This window comes from Dermacentor albipictus, chromosome 2 (assembly GCF_038994185.2).
Source record: "Dermacentor albipictus isolate Rhodes 1998 colony chromosome 2, USDA_Dalb.pri_finalv2, whole genome shotgun sequence".
Taxonomy (NCBI): Eukaryota; Metazoa; Arthropoda; class Arachnida; order Ixodida; family Ixodidae; genus Dermacentor; species Dermacentor albipictus.
Genome location: NC_091822.1, coordinates 39,325,930 through 39,341,508, shown reverse-complemented (window position 1 = coordinate 39,341,508; position 15,579 = coordinate 39,325,930). Strand labels below are relative to the sequence as shown.

Below are 15,579 nucleotides of genomic sequence, written 5' to 3'. Positions count from 1 at the left end.
GGCGGCGGACGTGGAACGTCTTTTTTGCCGCAGGCGTCACGAGAACGTGATCTTTTCGGGTCAAGGCAACTGGTCAATAAACCCACATATGCTACCTGAAGGCATCAATGTTGCCGGATTCGAGACCCTCGTTATGTAATAAACGAGAAGAAAGGGGGTTAACCGAGGGGCCCGATATTTATTAGTCATATAATGAGAAGCCAACAAACACTGACACCAAGTACAACACCGGGGAAATTGCATGTGCCTAATAAATGAAATAAAGTAATGATAAATTAATGGAAATTAAAGTGGATGAAAAAACAACTTGCCGCAGGTGGGAACCGAACCCACAACATTCGCATGAAGCGTGCGATGCTCTACCAATTGAGCTACCGCGGCGGCGTTTCCCCATCAACTTTCTTGGGTATTTATGTGTACTAGTAGAACCCTGGGAGTGTTAGCCAGCGCCCCCACTCACAGACCTTGGCGGCGTACGTGGAACGTCTTTTTTGCCGCAGGCATCACGAGAACGTGATCTTTTCGGGTCAATCAACTGGTCAATAAACCCACATATGCTACCTGAAGGCATCAATGTTGCCGGATTCGAGACCCTCGTTATGTAATAAACGAGAAGAAAGGGGGTTAACCGAGGGGCCCGATATTTGTTAGTCATATAATGAGAAGCCAACAAACACTGACACCAAGTACAACACAGGGGAAATTGCATGTGCCTAATAAATGAAATAAAGTAATGATAAATTAATGGAAATTAAAGTGGATGAAAAAAAACTTGCCGCAGGTGGGAACCGAACCCACAACATTCGCATGTCGCGTGCGATGCTCTACCAATTGAGCTACCGCGGCGGCGTTTCCCCATCCACTTTCTTGGGTATTTATGTGTACTAGTAGAACCTTGGGAGTGTTAGCCAGCGCCCCCACTCACAGACCTTGGCGGCGGACGTGGAACGTCTTTTTTGCCGCAGGCGTCACGAGAACGTGATCTTTTCGGGTCAAGGCAACTGGTCAATAAACCCACATATGCTACCTGAAGGCATCAATGTTGCCGGATTCGAGACCCTCGTTATGTAATCAACGAGAAGAAAGGGGGTTAACCGAGGGGCCCGATATTTATTAGTCATATAATGAGAAGCCAACAAACACTGACACCAAGTACAACACAGGGGAAATTGCATGTGCTTAATAAATGAAATAAAGTAATGATAAATTAATGGAAATTAAAGTGGATGAAAAAACAACTTGCCGCAGTTGGGAACCGAACCCACAACATTCGCATGTCGCGTGCGATGCTCTACCAATTGAGCTACCGCGGCGGCGTTTCCCCATCAACTTTCTTGGGTATTTATGTGTACTAGTAGAACCCTGGGAGTGTTAGCCATCGCCCCCACTCACAGACCTTGGCGGCGGACGTGGAACGTCTTTTTTGCCGCAGGCGTCACGAGAACGTGATCTTTTCGGGTCAAGGCAACTGGTCAATAAACCCACATATGCTACCTGAAGGCATCAATGTTGCCGGATTCGAGACCCTCGTTATGTAATAAACGAGAAGAAAGGGGGTTAACCGAGGGGCCCGATATTTATTAGTCATATAATGAGAAGCCAACAAACACTGACACCAAGTACAACACCGGGGAAATTGCATGTGCTTAATAAATGAAATAAAGTAATGATAAATTAATGGAAATTAAAGTGGATGAAAAAACAACTTGCCGCAGGTGGGAACCGAACCCACAACCTTCGCATGTCGCGTGCGATGATCTACCAATTGAGCTACTGCGGCGGCGTTTCCCCATCCACTTTCTTGGTTATTTATGTGTACTAGTAGAACCCTGGGAGTGTTAGCCAGCGCCCCCACTCACAGACCTTGGCGGCGGACGTGGAACGTCTTTTTTGCCGCAGGCGTCACGAGAACGTGATCTTTTCGGGTCAAGGCAACTGGTCAATAAACCCACATATGCTACCTGAAGGCATCAATGTTGCCGGATTCGAGACCCTCGTTATGTAATAAACGAGAAGAAAGGGGGTTAACCGAGGGGCCCGATATTTATTAGTCATATAATGAGAAGCCAACAAACACTGACACCAAGTACAACACCGGGGAAATTGCATGTGCTTAATAAATGAAATAAATTAATGATAAATTATTGGAAATTAAAGTGGATGAAAAAACAACTTGCCGCAGGTGGGAACCGAACCCACAACCTTCGCATGTCGCGTGCGATGATCTACCAATTGAGCTACCGCGGCGGCGTTTCCCCATCCACTTTCTTGGTTATTTATGTGTACTAGTAGAACCCTGGGAGTGTTAGCCCGCGCCCCCACTCACAGACCTTGGCGGCGGACGTGGAACGTCTTTTTTGCCGCAGGCGTCACGAGAACGTGATCTTTTCGGGTCAAGGCAACTGGTCAATAAACCCACATATGCTACCTGAAGGCATCAATGTTGCCGGATTCGAGACCCTCGTTATGTAATAAACGAGAAGAAAGGGGGAACCGAGGGGCCCGATATTTATTAGTCATATAATGAGAAGCCAACAAACACTGACACCAAGTACAACACCGGGGAAATTGCATGTGCTTAATAAATGAAATAAAGTAATGATAAATTAATGGAAATAAAAAGTGGATGAAAAAACAACTTGCCGCAGGTGGGAACCGAACCCACAACCTTGGCATGTCGCGTGCGATGATCTACCAATTGAGCTACCGCGGCGGCGTTTCCCCATCCACTTTCTTGGTTATTTATGTGTACTAGTAGAACCCTGGGAGTGTTAGCCAGCGCCCCCACTCACAGACCTTGGCGGCGGACGTGGAACGTCTTTTTTGCCGCAGGCGTCACGAGAACGTGATCTTTTCGGGTCAAGGCAACTGGTCAATAAACCCACATATGCTACCTGAAGGCATCAATGTTGCCGGATTCGAGACCCTCGTTATGTAATAAACGAGAAGAAAGGGGGTTAACCGAGGGGCCCGATATTTATTAGTCATATAATGAGAAGCCAACAAACACTGACACCAAGTACAACACCGGGGAAATTGCATGTGCTTAATAAATGAAATAAAGTAATGATAAATTAATGGAAATAAAGTGGATGAAAAAACAACTTGCCGCAGGTGGGAACCGAACCCACAACATTCGCATGAAGCGTGCGATGCTCTACCAATTGAGCTACCGCGGCGGCGTTTCCCCACCAACTTTCTTGGGTATTTATGTGTACTAGTAGAACCCTGGGAGTGTTAGCCAGCGCCCCCACTCACAGACCTTGGCGGCGTACGTGGAACGTCTTTTTTGCCGCAGGCATCACGAGAACGTGATCTTTTCGGGTCAAGGCAACTGGTCAATAAACCCACATATGCTACCTGAAGGCATCAATGTTGCCGGATTCGAGACCCTCGTTATGTAATAAACGAGAAGAAAGGGGGTTAACCGAGGGGCCCGATATTTGTTAGTCATATAATGAGAAGCCAACAAACACTGACACCAAGTACAACACAGGGGAAATTGCATGTGCTTAATAAATGAAATAAAGTAATGATAAATTAATGGAAATTAAAGTGGATGAAAAAAAACTTGCCGCAGGTGGGAACCGAACCCACAACATTCGCATGTCGCGTGCGATGCTCTACCAATTGAGCTACCGCGGCGGCGTTTCCCCATCCACTTTCTTGGGTATTTATGTGTACTAGTAGAACCTTGGGAGTGTTAGCCAGCGCCCCCACTCACAGGCCTTGGCGGCGGACGTGGAACGTCTTTTTTGCCGCAGGCGTCACGAGAACGTGATCTTTTCGGGTCAAGGCAACTGGTCAATAAACCCACATATGCTACCTGAAGGCATCAATGTTGCCGGATTCGAGACCCTCGTTATGTAATCAACGAGAAGAAAGGGGGTTAACCGAGGGGCCCGATATTTATTAGTCATATAATGAGAAGCCAACAAACACTGACACCAAGTACAACACAGGGGAAATTGCATGTGCTTAATAAATGAAATAAAGTAATGATAAATTAATGGAAATTAAAGTGGATGAAAAAACAACTTGCCGCAGGTGGGAACCGAACCCACAACCTTCGCATGTCGCGTGCGATGCTCTACCAATTGAGCTACCGCGGCGGCGTTTCCCCATCCACTTTCTTGGTTATTTATGTGTACTAGTAGAACCCTGGGAGTGTTAGCCAGCGCCCCCACTCACAGACCTTGGCGGCGGACGTGGAACGTCTTTTTTGCCGCAGGCGTCACGAGAACGTGATCTTTTCGGGTCAAGGCAACTGGTCAATAAACCCACATATGCTACCTGAAGGCATCAATGTTGCCGGATTCGAGACCCTCGTTATGTAATAAACGAGAAGAAAGGGGGTTAACCGAGGGGCCCGATATTTATTAGTCATATAATGAGAAGCCAACAAACACTTACACCAAGTACAACACCGGGGAAATTGCATGTGCTTAATAAATGAAATAAAGTAATGATAAATTAATGGAAATTAAAGTGGATGAAAAAACAACTTGCCGCAGGTGGGAACCGAACCCACAACATTCGCATGTCGCGTGCGATGCTCTACCAATTGAGCTACCGCGGCGGCGTTTCCCCATCAACTTTCTTGGGTATTTATGTGTACTAGTAGAACCCTGGGAGTGTTAGCCAGCGCCCCCACTCACAGACCTTGGCGGCGGACGTGGAACGTCTTTTTTGCCGCAGGCGTCACGAGAACGTGATCTTTTCGGGTCAAGGCAACTGGTCAATAAACCCACATATGCTACCTGAAGGCATCAATGTTGCCGGATTCGAGACCCTCGTTATGTAATAAACGAGAAGAAAGGGGGTTAACCGAGGGGCCCGATATTTATTAGTCATATAATGAGAAGCCAACAAACACTGACACCAAGTACAACACCGGGGAAATTGCATGTGCCTAATAAATGAAATAAAGTAATGATAAATTAATGGAAATTAAAGTGGATGAAAAAACAACTTGCCGCAGGTGGGAACCGAACCCACAACATTCGCATGAAGCGTGCGATGCTCTACCAATTGAGCTACCGCGGCGGCGTTTCCCCATCAACTTTCTTGGGTATTTATGTGTACTAGTAGAACCCTGGGAGTGTTAGCCAGCGCCCCCACTCACAGACCTTGGCGGCGTACGTGGAACGTCTTTTTTGCCGCAGGCATCACGAGAACGTGATCTTTTCGGGTCAATCAACTGGTCAATAAACCCACATATGCTACCTGAAGGCATCAATGTTGCCGGATTCGAGACCCTCGTTATGTAATAAACGAGAAGAAAGGGGGTTAACCGAGGGGCCCGATATTTGTTAGTCATATAATGAGAAGCCAACAAACACTGACACCAAGTACAACACAGGGGAAATTGCATGTGCTTAATAAATGAAATAAAGTAATGATAAATTAATGGAAATTAAAGTGGATGAAAAAAAACTTGCCGCAGGTGGGAACCGAACCCACAACATTCGCATGTCGCGTGCGATGCTCTACCAATTGAGCTACCGCGGCGGCGTTTCCCCATCCACTTTCTTGGGTATTTATGTGTACTAGTAGAACCTTGGGAGTGTTAGCCAGCGCCCCCACTCACAGACCTTGGCGGCGGACGTGGAACGTCTTTTTTGCCGCAGGCGTCACGAGAACGTGATCTTTTCGGGTCAAGGCAACTGGTCAATAAACCCACATATGCTACCTGAAGGCATCAATGTTGCCGGATTCGAGACCCTCGTTATGTAATCAACGAGAAGAAAGGGGGTTAACCGAGGGGCCCGATATTTATTAGTCATATAATGAGAAGCCAACAAACACTGACACCAAGTACAACACAGGGGAAATTGCATGTGCTTAATAAATGAAATAAAGTAATGATAAATTAATGGAAATTAAAGTGGATGAAAAAACAACTTGCCGCAGTTGGGAACCGAACCCACAACATTCGCATGTCGCGTGCGATGCTCTACCAATTGAGCTACCGCGGCGGCGTTTCCCCATCAACTTTCTTGGGTATTTATGTGTACTAGTAGAACCCTGGGAGTGTTAGCCATCGCCCCCACTCACAGACCTTGGCGGCGGACGTGGAACGTCTTTTTTGCCGCAGGCGTCACGAGAACGTGATCTTTTCGGGTCAAGGCAACTGGTCAATAAACCCACATATGCTACCTGAAGGCATCAATGTTGCCGGATTCGAGACCCTCGTTATGTAATAAACGAGAAGAAAGGGGGTTAACCGAGGGGCCCGATATTTATTAGTCATTTAATGAGAAGCCAACAAACACTGACACCAAGTACAACACAGGGGAAATTGCATGTGCTTAATAAATGAAATAAAGTAATGATAAATAATGGAAATTAAAGTGGATGAAAAAACAACTTGCCGCAGGTGGGAACCGAACCCACAACATTCGCATGTCGCGTGCGATGCTCTACCAATTGAGCTACCGCGGCGGCGTTTCCCCATCGACTTTCTTGGGTATTTATGTGTACTAGTAGAACCCTGGGAGTGTTAGCCAGCGCCCCCACTCACAGACCTTGGCGGCGTACGTGGAACGTCTTTTTTGCCGCAGGCATCACGAGAACGTGATCTTTTCGGGTCAAGGCAACTGGTCAATAAACCCACATATGCTACCTGAAGGCATCAATGTTGCCGGATTCGAGACCCTCGTTATGTAATAAACGAGAAGAAAGGGGGTTAACCGAGGGGCCCGATATTTATTAGTCATATAATGAGAAGCCAACAAACACTGACACCAAGTACAACACAGGGGAAATTGCATGTGCTTAATAAATGAAATAAAGTAATGAAAAATAATGGAAATTAAAGTGGATGAAAAAACAACTTGCCGCAGGTGGGAACCGAACCCACAACCTTCGCATGTCGCTTGCGATGCTCTACCAATTGAGCTACCGCGGCGGCGTTTCCCCATCCATTTTCTTGGTTATTTATGTGTACTAGTAGAACCCTGGGAGTGTCAGCCAGCGCCCCCACTCACAGACCTTGGCGGCGGACGTGGAACGTCTTTTCTGCCGCAGGCGTCACGAGAACGTGATCTTTTCGGGTCAAGGCAACTGGTCAATAAACCCACATATGCTACCTGAAGGCATCAATGTTGCCGGATTCGAGACCCTCGTTATGTAATAAACGAGAAGAAAGGGGGTTAACCGAGGGGCCCGATATTTATTAGTCATATAATGAGAAGCCAACAAACACTGACACCAAGTACAACACAGGGGAAATTGCATGTGCTTAATAAATGAAATAAAGTAATGATAAATTAATGGAAATTAAAGTGGATGAAAAAACAACTTGCCGCAGGTGGGAACCGAACCCACAACCTTCGCATGTCGCGTGCGATGCTCTACCAATTGAGCTACCGCGGCGGCGTTTCCCCATCCACTTTCTTGGTTATTTATGTGTACTAGTAGAACCCTGGGAGTGTTAGCCAGCGCCCCCACTCACAGACCTTGGCGGCGGACGTGGAACGTCTTTTTTGCCGCAGGCGTCACGAGAACGTGATCTTTTCGGGTCAAGGCAACTGGTCAATAAACCCACATATGCTACCAGAAGGCATCAATGTTGCCGGATTCGAGACCCTCGTTATGTAATAAACGAGAAGAAAGGGGGTTAACCGAGGGGTCCGATATTTATTAGTCATATAATGAGAAGCCAACAAACACTTACACCAAGTACAACACCGGGGAAATTGCATGTGCTTAATAAATGAAATAAAGTAATGATAAATTAATGGAAATTAAAGTGGATGAAAAAACAACTTGTCGCAGGTGGGAACCGAACCCACAACATTCGCATGTCGCGTGCGATGCTCTACCAATTGAGCTACCGCGGCGGCGTTTCCCCATCAACTTTCTTGGGTATTTATGTGTACTAGTAGAACCCTGGGAGTGTTAGCCAGCGCCCCCACTCACAGACCTTGGCGGCGGACGTGGAACGTCTTTTTTGCCGCAGGCGTCACGAGAACGTGATCTTTTCGGGTCAAGGCAACTGGTCAATAAACCCACATATGCTACCTGAAGGCATCAATGTTGCCGGATTCGAGACCCTCGTTATGTAATAAACGAGAAGAAAGGGGGTTAACCGAGGGGCCCGATATTTATTAGTCATATAATGAGAAGCCAACAAACACTGACACCAAGTACAACACCGGGGAAATTGCATGTGCCTAATAAATGAAATAAAGTAATGATAAATTAATGGAAATTAAAGTGGATGAAAAAACAACTTGCCGCAGGTGGGAACCGAACCCACAACATTCGCATGAAGCGTGCGATGCTCTACCAATTGAGCTACCGCGGCGGCGTTTCCCCATCAACTTTCTTGGGTATTTATGTGTACTAGTAGAACCCTGGGAGTGTTAGCCAGCGCCCCCACTCACAGACCTTGGCGGCGTACGTGGAACGTCTTTTTTGCCGCAGGCATCACGAGAACGTGATCTTTTCGGGTCAAGGCAACTGGTCAATAAACCCACATATGCTACCTGAAGGCATCAATGTTGCCGGATTCGAGACCCTCGTTATGTAATAAACGAGAAGAAAGGGGGTTAACCGAGGGGCCCGATATTTGTTAGTCATATAATGAGAAGCCAACAAACACTGACACCAAGTACAACACAGGGGAAATTGCATGTGCTTAATAAATGAAATAAAGTAATGATAAATTAATGGAAATTAAAGTGGATGAAAAAAAACTTGCCGCAGGTGGGAACCGAACCCACAACATTCGCATGTCGCGTGCGATGCTCTACCAATTGAGCTACCGCGGCGGCGTTTCCCCATCCACTTTCTTGGGTATTTATGTGTACTAGTAGAACCTTGGGAGTGTTAGCCAGCGCCCCCACTCACAGACCTTGGCGGCGGACGTGGAACGTCTTTTTTGCCGCAGGCGTCACGAGAACGTGATCTTTTCGGGTCAAGGCAACTGGTCAATAAACCCACATATGCTACCTGAAGGCATCAATGTTGCCGGATTCGAGACCCTCGTTATGTAATCAACGAGAAGAAAGGGGGTTAACCGAGGGGCCCGATATTTATTAGTCATATAATGAGAAGCCAACAAACACTGACACCAAGTACAACACAGGGGAAATTGCATGTGCTTAATAAATGAAATAAAGTAATGATAAATTAATGGAAATTAAAGTGGATGAAAAAACAACTTGCCGCAGGTGGGAACCGAACCCACAACCTTCGCATGTCGCGTGCGATGCTCTACCAATTGAGCTACCGCGGCGGCGTTTCCCCATCCACTTTCTTGGTTATTTATGTGTACTAGTAGAACCCTGGGAGTGTTAGCCAGCGCCCCCACTCACAGACCTTGGCGGCGGACGTGGAACGTCTTTTTTGCCGCAGGCGTCACGAGAACGTGATCTTTTCGGGTCAAGGCAACTGGTCAATAAACCCACATATGCTACCTGAAGGCATCAATGTTGCCGGATTCGAGACCCTCGTTATGTAATAAACGAGAAGAAAGGGGGTTAACCGAGGGGCCCGATATTTATTAGTCATATAATGAGAAGCCAACAAACACTGACACCAAGTACAACACCGGGGAAATTGCATGTGCTTAATAAATGAAATAAAGTAATGATAAATTAATGGAAATTAAAGTGGATGAAAAAACTTGCCGCAGTTGGGAACCGAACCCACAACATTCGCATGTCGCGTGCGATGCTCTACAAATTGAGCTACCGCGGCGGCGTTTCCCCATCAACTTTCTTGGGTATTTATGTGTACTAGTAGAACCCTGGGAGTGTTAGCCATCGCCCCCACTCACAGACCTTGGCGGCGGACGTGGAACGTCTGTTTTGCCGCAGGCGTCACGAGAACGTGATCTTTTCGGGTCAAGGCAACTGGTCAATAAACCCACATATGCTACCTGAAGGCATCAATGTTGCCGGATTCGAGACCCTCGTTATGTAATAAACGAGAAGAAAGGGGGTTAACCGAGGGGCCCGATATTTATTAGTCATATAATGAGAAGCCAACAAACACTGACACCAAGTACAACACAGGGGAAATTGCATGTGCTTAATAAATGAAATAAAGTAATGATAAATAATGGAAATTAAAGTGGATGAAAAAACAACTTGCCGCAGGTGGGAACCGAACCCACAACATTCGCATGTCGCGTGCGATGCTCTACCAATTGAGCTACCGCGGCGGCGTTTCCCCATCGACTTTCTTGGGTATTTATGTGTACTAGTAGAACCCTGGGAGTGTTAGCCAGCGCCCCCACTCACAGACCTTGGCGGCGTACGTGGAACGTCTTTTTTGCCGCACGCATCACGAGAACGTGATCTTTTAGGGTCAAGGCAACTGGTCAATAAACCCACATATGCTACCTGAAGGCATCAATGTTGCCGGATTCGAGACCCTCGTTATGTAATAAACGAGAAGAAAGGGGGTTAACCGAGGGGCCCGATATTTAATAGTCATATAATGAGAAGCCAACAAACACTGACACCAAGTACAACACAGGGGAAATTGCATGTGCTTAATAAATGAAATAAAGTAATGAAAAATAATGGAAATTAAAGTGGATGAAAAAACAACTTGCCGCAGGTGGGAACCGAACCCACAACCTTCGCATGTCGCTTGCGATGCTCTACCAATTGAGCTACCGCGGCGGCGTTTCCCCATCCACTTTCTTGGTTATTTATGTGTACTAGTAGAACCCTGGGAGTGTCAGCCAGCGCCCCCACTCACAGACCTTGGCGGCGGACGTGGAACGTCTTTTTTGCCGCAGGCGTCACGAGAACGTGATCTTTTCGGGTCAAGGCAACTGGTCAATAAACCCACATATGCTACCTGAAGGCATCAATGTTGCCGGATTCGAGACCCTCGTTATGTAATCAACGAGAAGAAAGGGGGTTAACCGAGGGGCCCGATATTTATTAGTCATATAATGAGAAGCCAACAAACACTGACACCAAGTACAACACAGGGGAAATTGCATGTGCTTAATAAATGAAATAAGGTAATGATAAATTAATGGAAATTAAAGTGGATGAAAAAACAACTTGCCGCAGGTGGGAACCGAACCCACAACCTTCGCATGTCGCGTGCGATGCTCTACCAATTGAGCTACCGCGGCGGCGTTTCCCCATCCACTTTCTTGGTTATTTATGTGTACTAGTAGAACCCTGGGAGTGTTAGCCAGCGCCCCCACTCACAGACCTTGGCGGCGGACGTGGAACGTCTTTTTTGCCGCAGGCGTCACGAGAACGTGATCTTTTCGGGTCAAGGCAACTGGTCAATAAACCCACATATGCTACCTGAAGGCATCAATGTTGCCGGATTCGAGACCCTCGTTATGTAATAAACGAGAAGAAAGGGGGTTAACCGAGGGGCCCGATATTTATTAGTCATATAATGAGAAGCCAACAAACACTGACACCAAGTACAACACCGGGGAAATTGCATGTGCTTAATAAATGAAATAACGTAATGATAAATTAATGGAAATTAAAGTGGATGAAAAAACAACTTGCCGCAGTTGGGAACCGAACCCACAACATTCGCATGTCGCGTGCGATGCTCTACCAATTGAGCTACCGCGGCGGCGTTTCCCCATCAACTTTCTTGGGTATTTATGTGTACTAGTAGAACCCTGGGAGTGTTAGCCATCGCCCCCACTCACAGACCTTGGCGGCGGACGTGGAACGTCTTTTTTGCCGCAGGCGTCACGAGAACGTGATCTTTTCGTGTCACGGCAACTGGTCAATAAACCCACATATGCTACCTGAAGGCATCAATGTTGCCGGATTCGAGACCCTCGTTATGTAATAAACGAGAAGAAAGGGGGTTAACCGAGGGGCCCGATATTTATTAGTCATATAATGAGAAGCCAACAAACACTGACACCAAGTACAACACAGGGGAAATTGCATGTGCTTAATAAATGAAATAAAGTAATGATAAATAATGGAAATTAAAGTGGATGAAAAAACAACTTGCCGCAGGTGGGAACCGAACCCACAACATTCGCATGTCGCGTTCGATGCTCTACCAATTGAGCTACCGCGGCGGCGTTTCCCCATCGACTTTCTTCGGTATTTATGTGTACTAGTAGAACCCTGGGAGTGTTAGCCAGCGCCCCCACTCACAGACCTTGGCGGCGTACGTGGAACGTCTTTTTTGCCGCACGCATCACGAGAACGTGATCTTTTCGGGTCAAGGCAACTGGTCAATAAACCCACATATGCTACTTGAAGGCATCAATGTTGCCGGATTCGAGACCCTCGTTATGTAATAAACGAGAAGAAAGGGGGTTAACCGAGGGGTCCGATATTTATTAGTCATATAATGAGAAGCCAACAAACACTGACACCAAGTACAACACAGGGGAAATTGCATGTGCTTAATAAATGAAATAAAGTAATGAAAAATAATGGAAATTAAAGTGGATGAAAAAACAACTTGCCGCAGGTGGGAACCGAACCCACAACCTTCGCATGTCGCTTGCGATGCTCTACCAATTGAGCTACCGCGGCGGCGTTTCCCCATCCACTTTCTTGGTTATTTATGTGTACTAGTAGAACCCTGGGAGTGTCAGCCAGCGCCCCCACTCACAGACCTTGGCGGCGGACGTGGAACGTCTTTTTTGCCGCAGGCGTCACGAGAACGTGATCTTTTCGGGTCAAGGCAACTGGTCAATAAACCCACATATGCTACCTGAAGGCATCAATGTTGCCGGATTCGAGACCCTCGTTATGTAATAAACGAGAAGAAAGGGGGTTAACCGAGGGGCCCGATATTTATTAGTCATATAATGAGAAGCCAACAAACACTGACACCAAGTACAACACAGGGGAAATTGCATGTGCTTAATAAATGAAATAAAGTAATGATAAATTATTGGAAAATATAGTGGATGAAAAAACAACTTGCCGCAGGTGGGAACCAAACCCACAACCTTCGCATGTCGCGTGCGATGCTCTACCAATTGACCTACCGCGGCGGCGTTTCCCCATCCACTTTCTTGGTTATTTATGTGTACTAGTAGAACCCTGGGAGTGTTAGCCAGCGCCCCCACTCACAGACCTTGGCGGCGGACGTGGAACGTCTTTTTTGCCGCAGGCGTCACGAGAACGTGATCTTTTCGGGTCAAGGCAACTGGTCAATAAACCCACATATGCTACCTGAAGGCATCAATGTTGCCGGATTCGAGACCCTCGTTATGTAATAAACGAGAAGAAAGGGGGTTAACCGAGGGGCCCGATATTTATTAGTCATATAATGAGAAGCCAACAAACACTGACACCAAGTACAACACAGGGGAAATTGCATGTGCTTAATAAATGAAATAAAGTAATGAAAAATAGTGGAAATAAAAGTGGATGAAAAAACAACTTGCCGCAGGTGGGAACCGAACCCACAACCTTCGCATGTCGCTTGCGATGCTCTACCAATTGAGCTACCGCGGCGGCGTTTCCCCATACACTTTCTTGGTAATTTATGTGTACTAGTAGAACCCTGGGAGTGTTAGCCAGCGCCCCCACTCACAGACCTTGGCGGCGGACGTGGAACGTCTTTTTTGCCGCGAGCGTCACGAGAACGTGATCTTTTCGGGTCAAGGCAACTGGTCAATAAACCCACATATGCTACCTGAAGGCATCAATGTTGCCGGATTCGAGACCCTCGTTATGTAATAAACGAGAAGAAAGGGGGTTAACCGAGGGGCCCGATATTTATTAGTCATATAATGAGAAGCCAACAAACACTGACACCAAGTACAACACAGGGGAAATTGCATGTGCTTAATAAATGAAATAAAGTAATGATAAATTAATGGAAATTAAAGTGGATGAAAAAACAACTTGCCGCAGGTGGGAAGCGAACCCACAACATTCGCATGTCGCGTGCGATGCTCTACCAATTGAGCTACCGCGGCGGCGTTTCCCCATCCACTTTCTTGGTTATTTATGTGTACTAGTAGAACCCTGGGAGTGTTAGCCAGCGCTCCCACTCACAGACCTTGGCGGCGGACGTGGAACGTCTTTTTTGCCGCAGGCGTCACGAGAACGTGATCTTTTCGGGTCACGGCAACTGGTCAATAAACCCACATATGCTACCTGAAGGCATCAATGTTGCCGGATTTGAGACCCTCGTTATGTAATAAACGAGAAGAAAGGGGGTTAACCGAGGGGCCGGATATTTATTAGTCATATAATGAGAAGCCAACAAACACTGACACCAAGTACAACACCGGAGAAATTGCATGTGCTTAATAAATGAAATAAAGTAATGATAAATTAATGGAAATCAAAGTGGATGAAAAAACAACTTGCCGCAGGTGGGAACCGAACCCACAACATTCGCATGTCGCGTGCGATGCTCTACCAATTGAGCTACCGCGGCGGCGTTTCCCCATCCACTTTCTTGGGTATTTATGTGTACTAGTAGAACCCTGGGAGTGTTAGCCAGCGCCCCCACTCACAGACCTTGGCGGCGTACGTGGAATGTCTTTTTTGCCGTAGGCATCACGAGAACGTGATCTTTTCGGGTCAAGGCAACTGGTCAATAAACCCACATATGCTACCTGAAGGCATCAATGTTGCCGGATTCGAGACCCTCGTTATGTAATAAACGAGAAGAAAGGGGGTTAACCGAGGGGCCCGATATTAATTAGTCATATAATGAGAAGCCAACAAACACTGACACCAAGTACAACACAGGGGAAATTGCATGTGCTTAATAAATGAAATAAAGTAATGAAAAATAATGGAAATAAAAGTGGATGAAAAAACAACTTGCCGCAGGTGGGAACCGAACCCACAACCTTCGCATGTCGCTTGCGATGCTCTACCAATTGAGCTACCGCGGCGGCGTTTCCCCATCCACTTTCTTGGTTATTTATGTGTACTAGTAGAACACTGGGAGTGTTAGCCAGCGCCCCCACTCACAGACCTTGGCGGCGGACGTGGAACGTCTTTTTTGCCGCAAGCGTCACGAGAACGTGATCTTTTCGGGTCAAGGCAACTGGTCAATAAACCCACATATGCTACCTGAAGGCATCAATGTTGCCGGATTCGAGACCCTCGTTATGTAATAAACGAGAAGAAAGGGGGTTAACCGAGGGGCCCGATTTTTATTAGTCATATAATGAGAAGCCAACAAACACTGACACCAAGTACAACACAGGGGAAATTGCATGTGCTTAATAAATGAAATAAAGTAACGATAAATTAATGGAAATTAAAAGGGATGAAAAAACAACTTGCCGCAGGTGGGAACCGAACCCACAACATTCGCATGTCGCGTGCGATGCTCTACCAATTGAGCTACCGCTGCGGCGTTTCCCCATCGACTTTCTTGGGTATTTATGTGTACTAGTAGAACCCTGGGAGTGTTAGCCAGCGCCCCCACTCACAGACCTTGGCGGCGTACGTGGAACGTCTTTTTTGCCGCACGCATCACGAGAACGTGATCTTTTCGGGTCAAGGCAACTGGTCAATAAACCCACATATGCTACCTGAAGGCATCAATGTTGCCGGATTCGAGACCCTCGTTATGTAATAAACGAGAAGAAAGGGGGTTAACCGAGGGGCCCGATATTTATTAGTC

General features: G+C 46.7%; 1 protein-coding gene and 4 non-coding genes across 5 annotated transcripts in view; all 5 read right to left on the bottom strand.

The window, feature by feature from the left end:
- The window catches only part of LOC135918258 (uncharacterized), a 260,320-nt gene that overhangs the window by 167,212 nt on the left and 77,529 nt on the right, over positions 1–15,579 (bottom strand). The gene's annotated exons all lie outside the window — the stretch shown is intronic.
- Positions 309–381, bottom strand: TRNAK-CUU (transfer RNA lysine (anticodon CUU)). The gene has a single exon. It is a non-coding gene; the product is annotated as a tRNA-Lys (tRNA).
- On the bottom strand, positions 3,107–3,179 carry TRNAK-CUU (transfer RNA lysine (anticodon CUU)). The gene has a single exon. It is a non-coding gene; the product is annotated as a tRNA-Lys (tRNA).
- Positions 4,974–5,046, bottom strand: TRNAK-CUU (transfer RNA lysine (anticodon CUU)). The gene has a single exon. It is a non-coding gene; the product is annotated as a tRNA-Lys (tRNA).
- On the bottom strand, positions 8,239–8,311 carry TRNAK-CUU (transfer RNA lysine (anticodon CUU)). Its single transcript has one exon. It is a non-coding gene; the product is annotated as a tRNA-Lys (tRNA).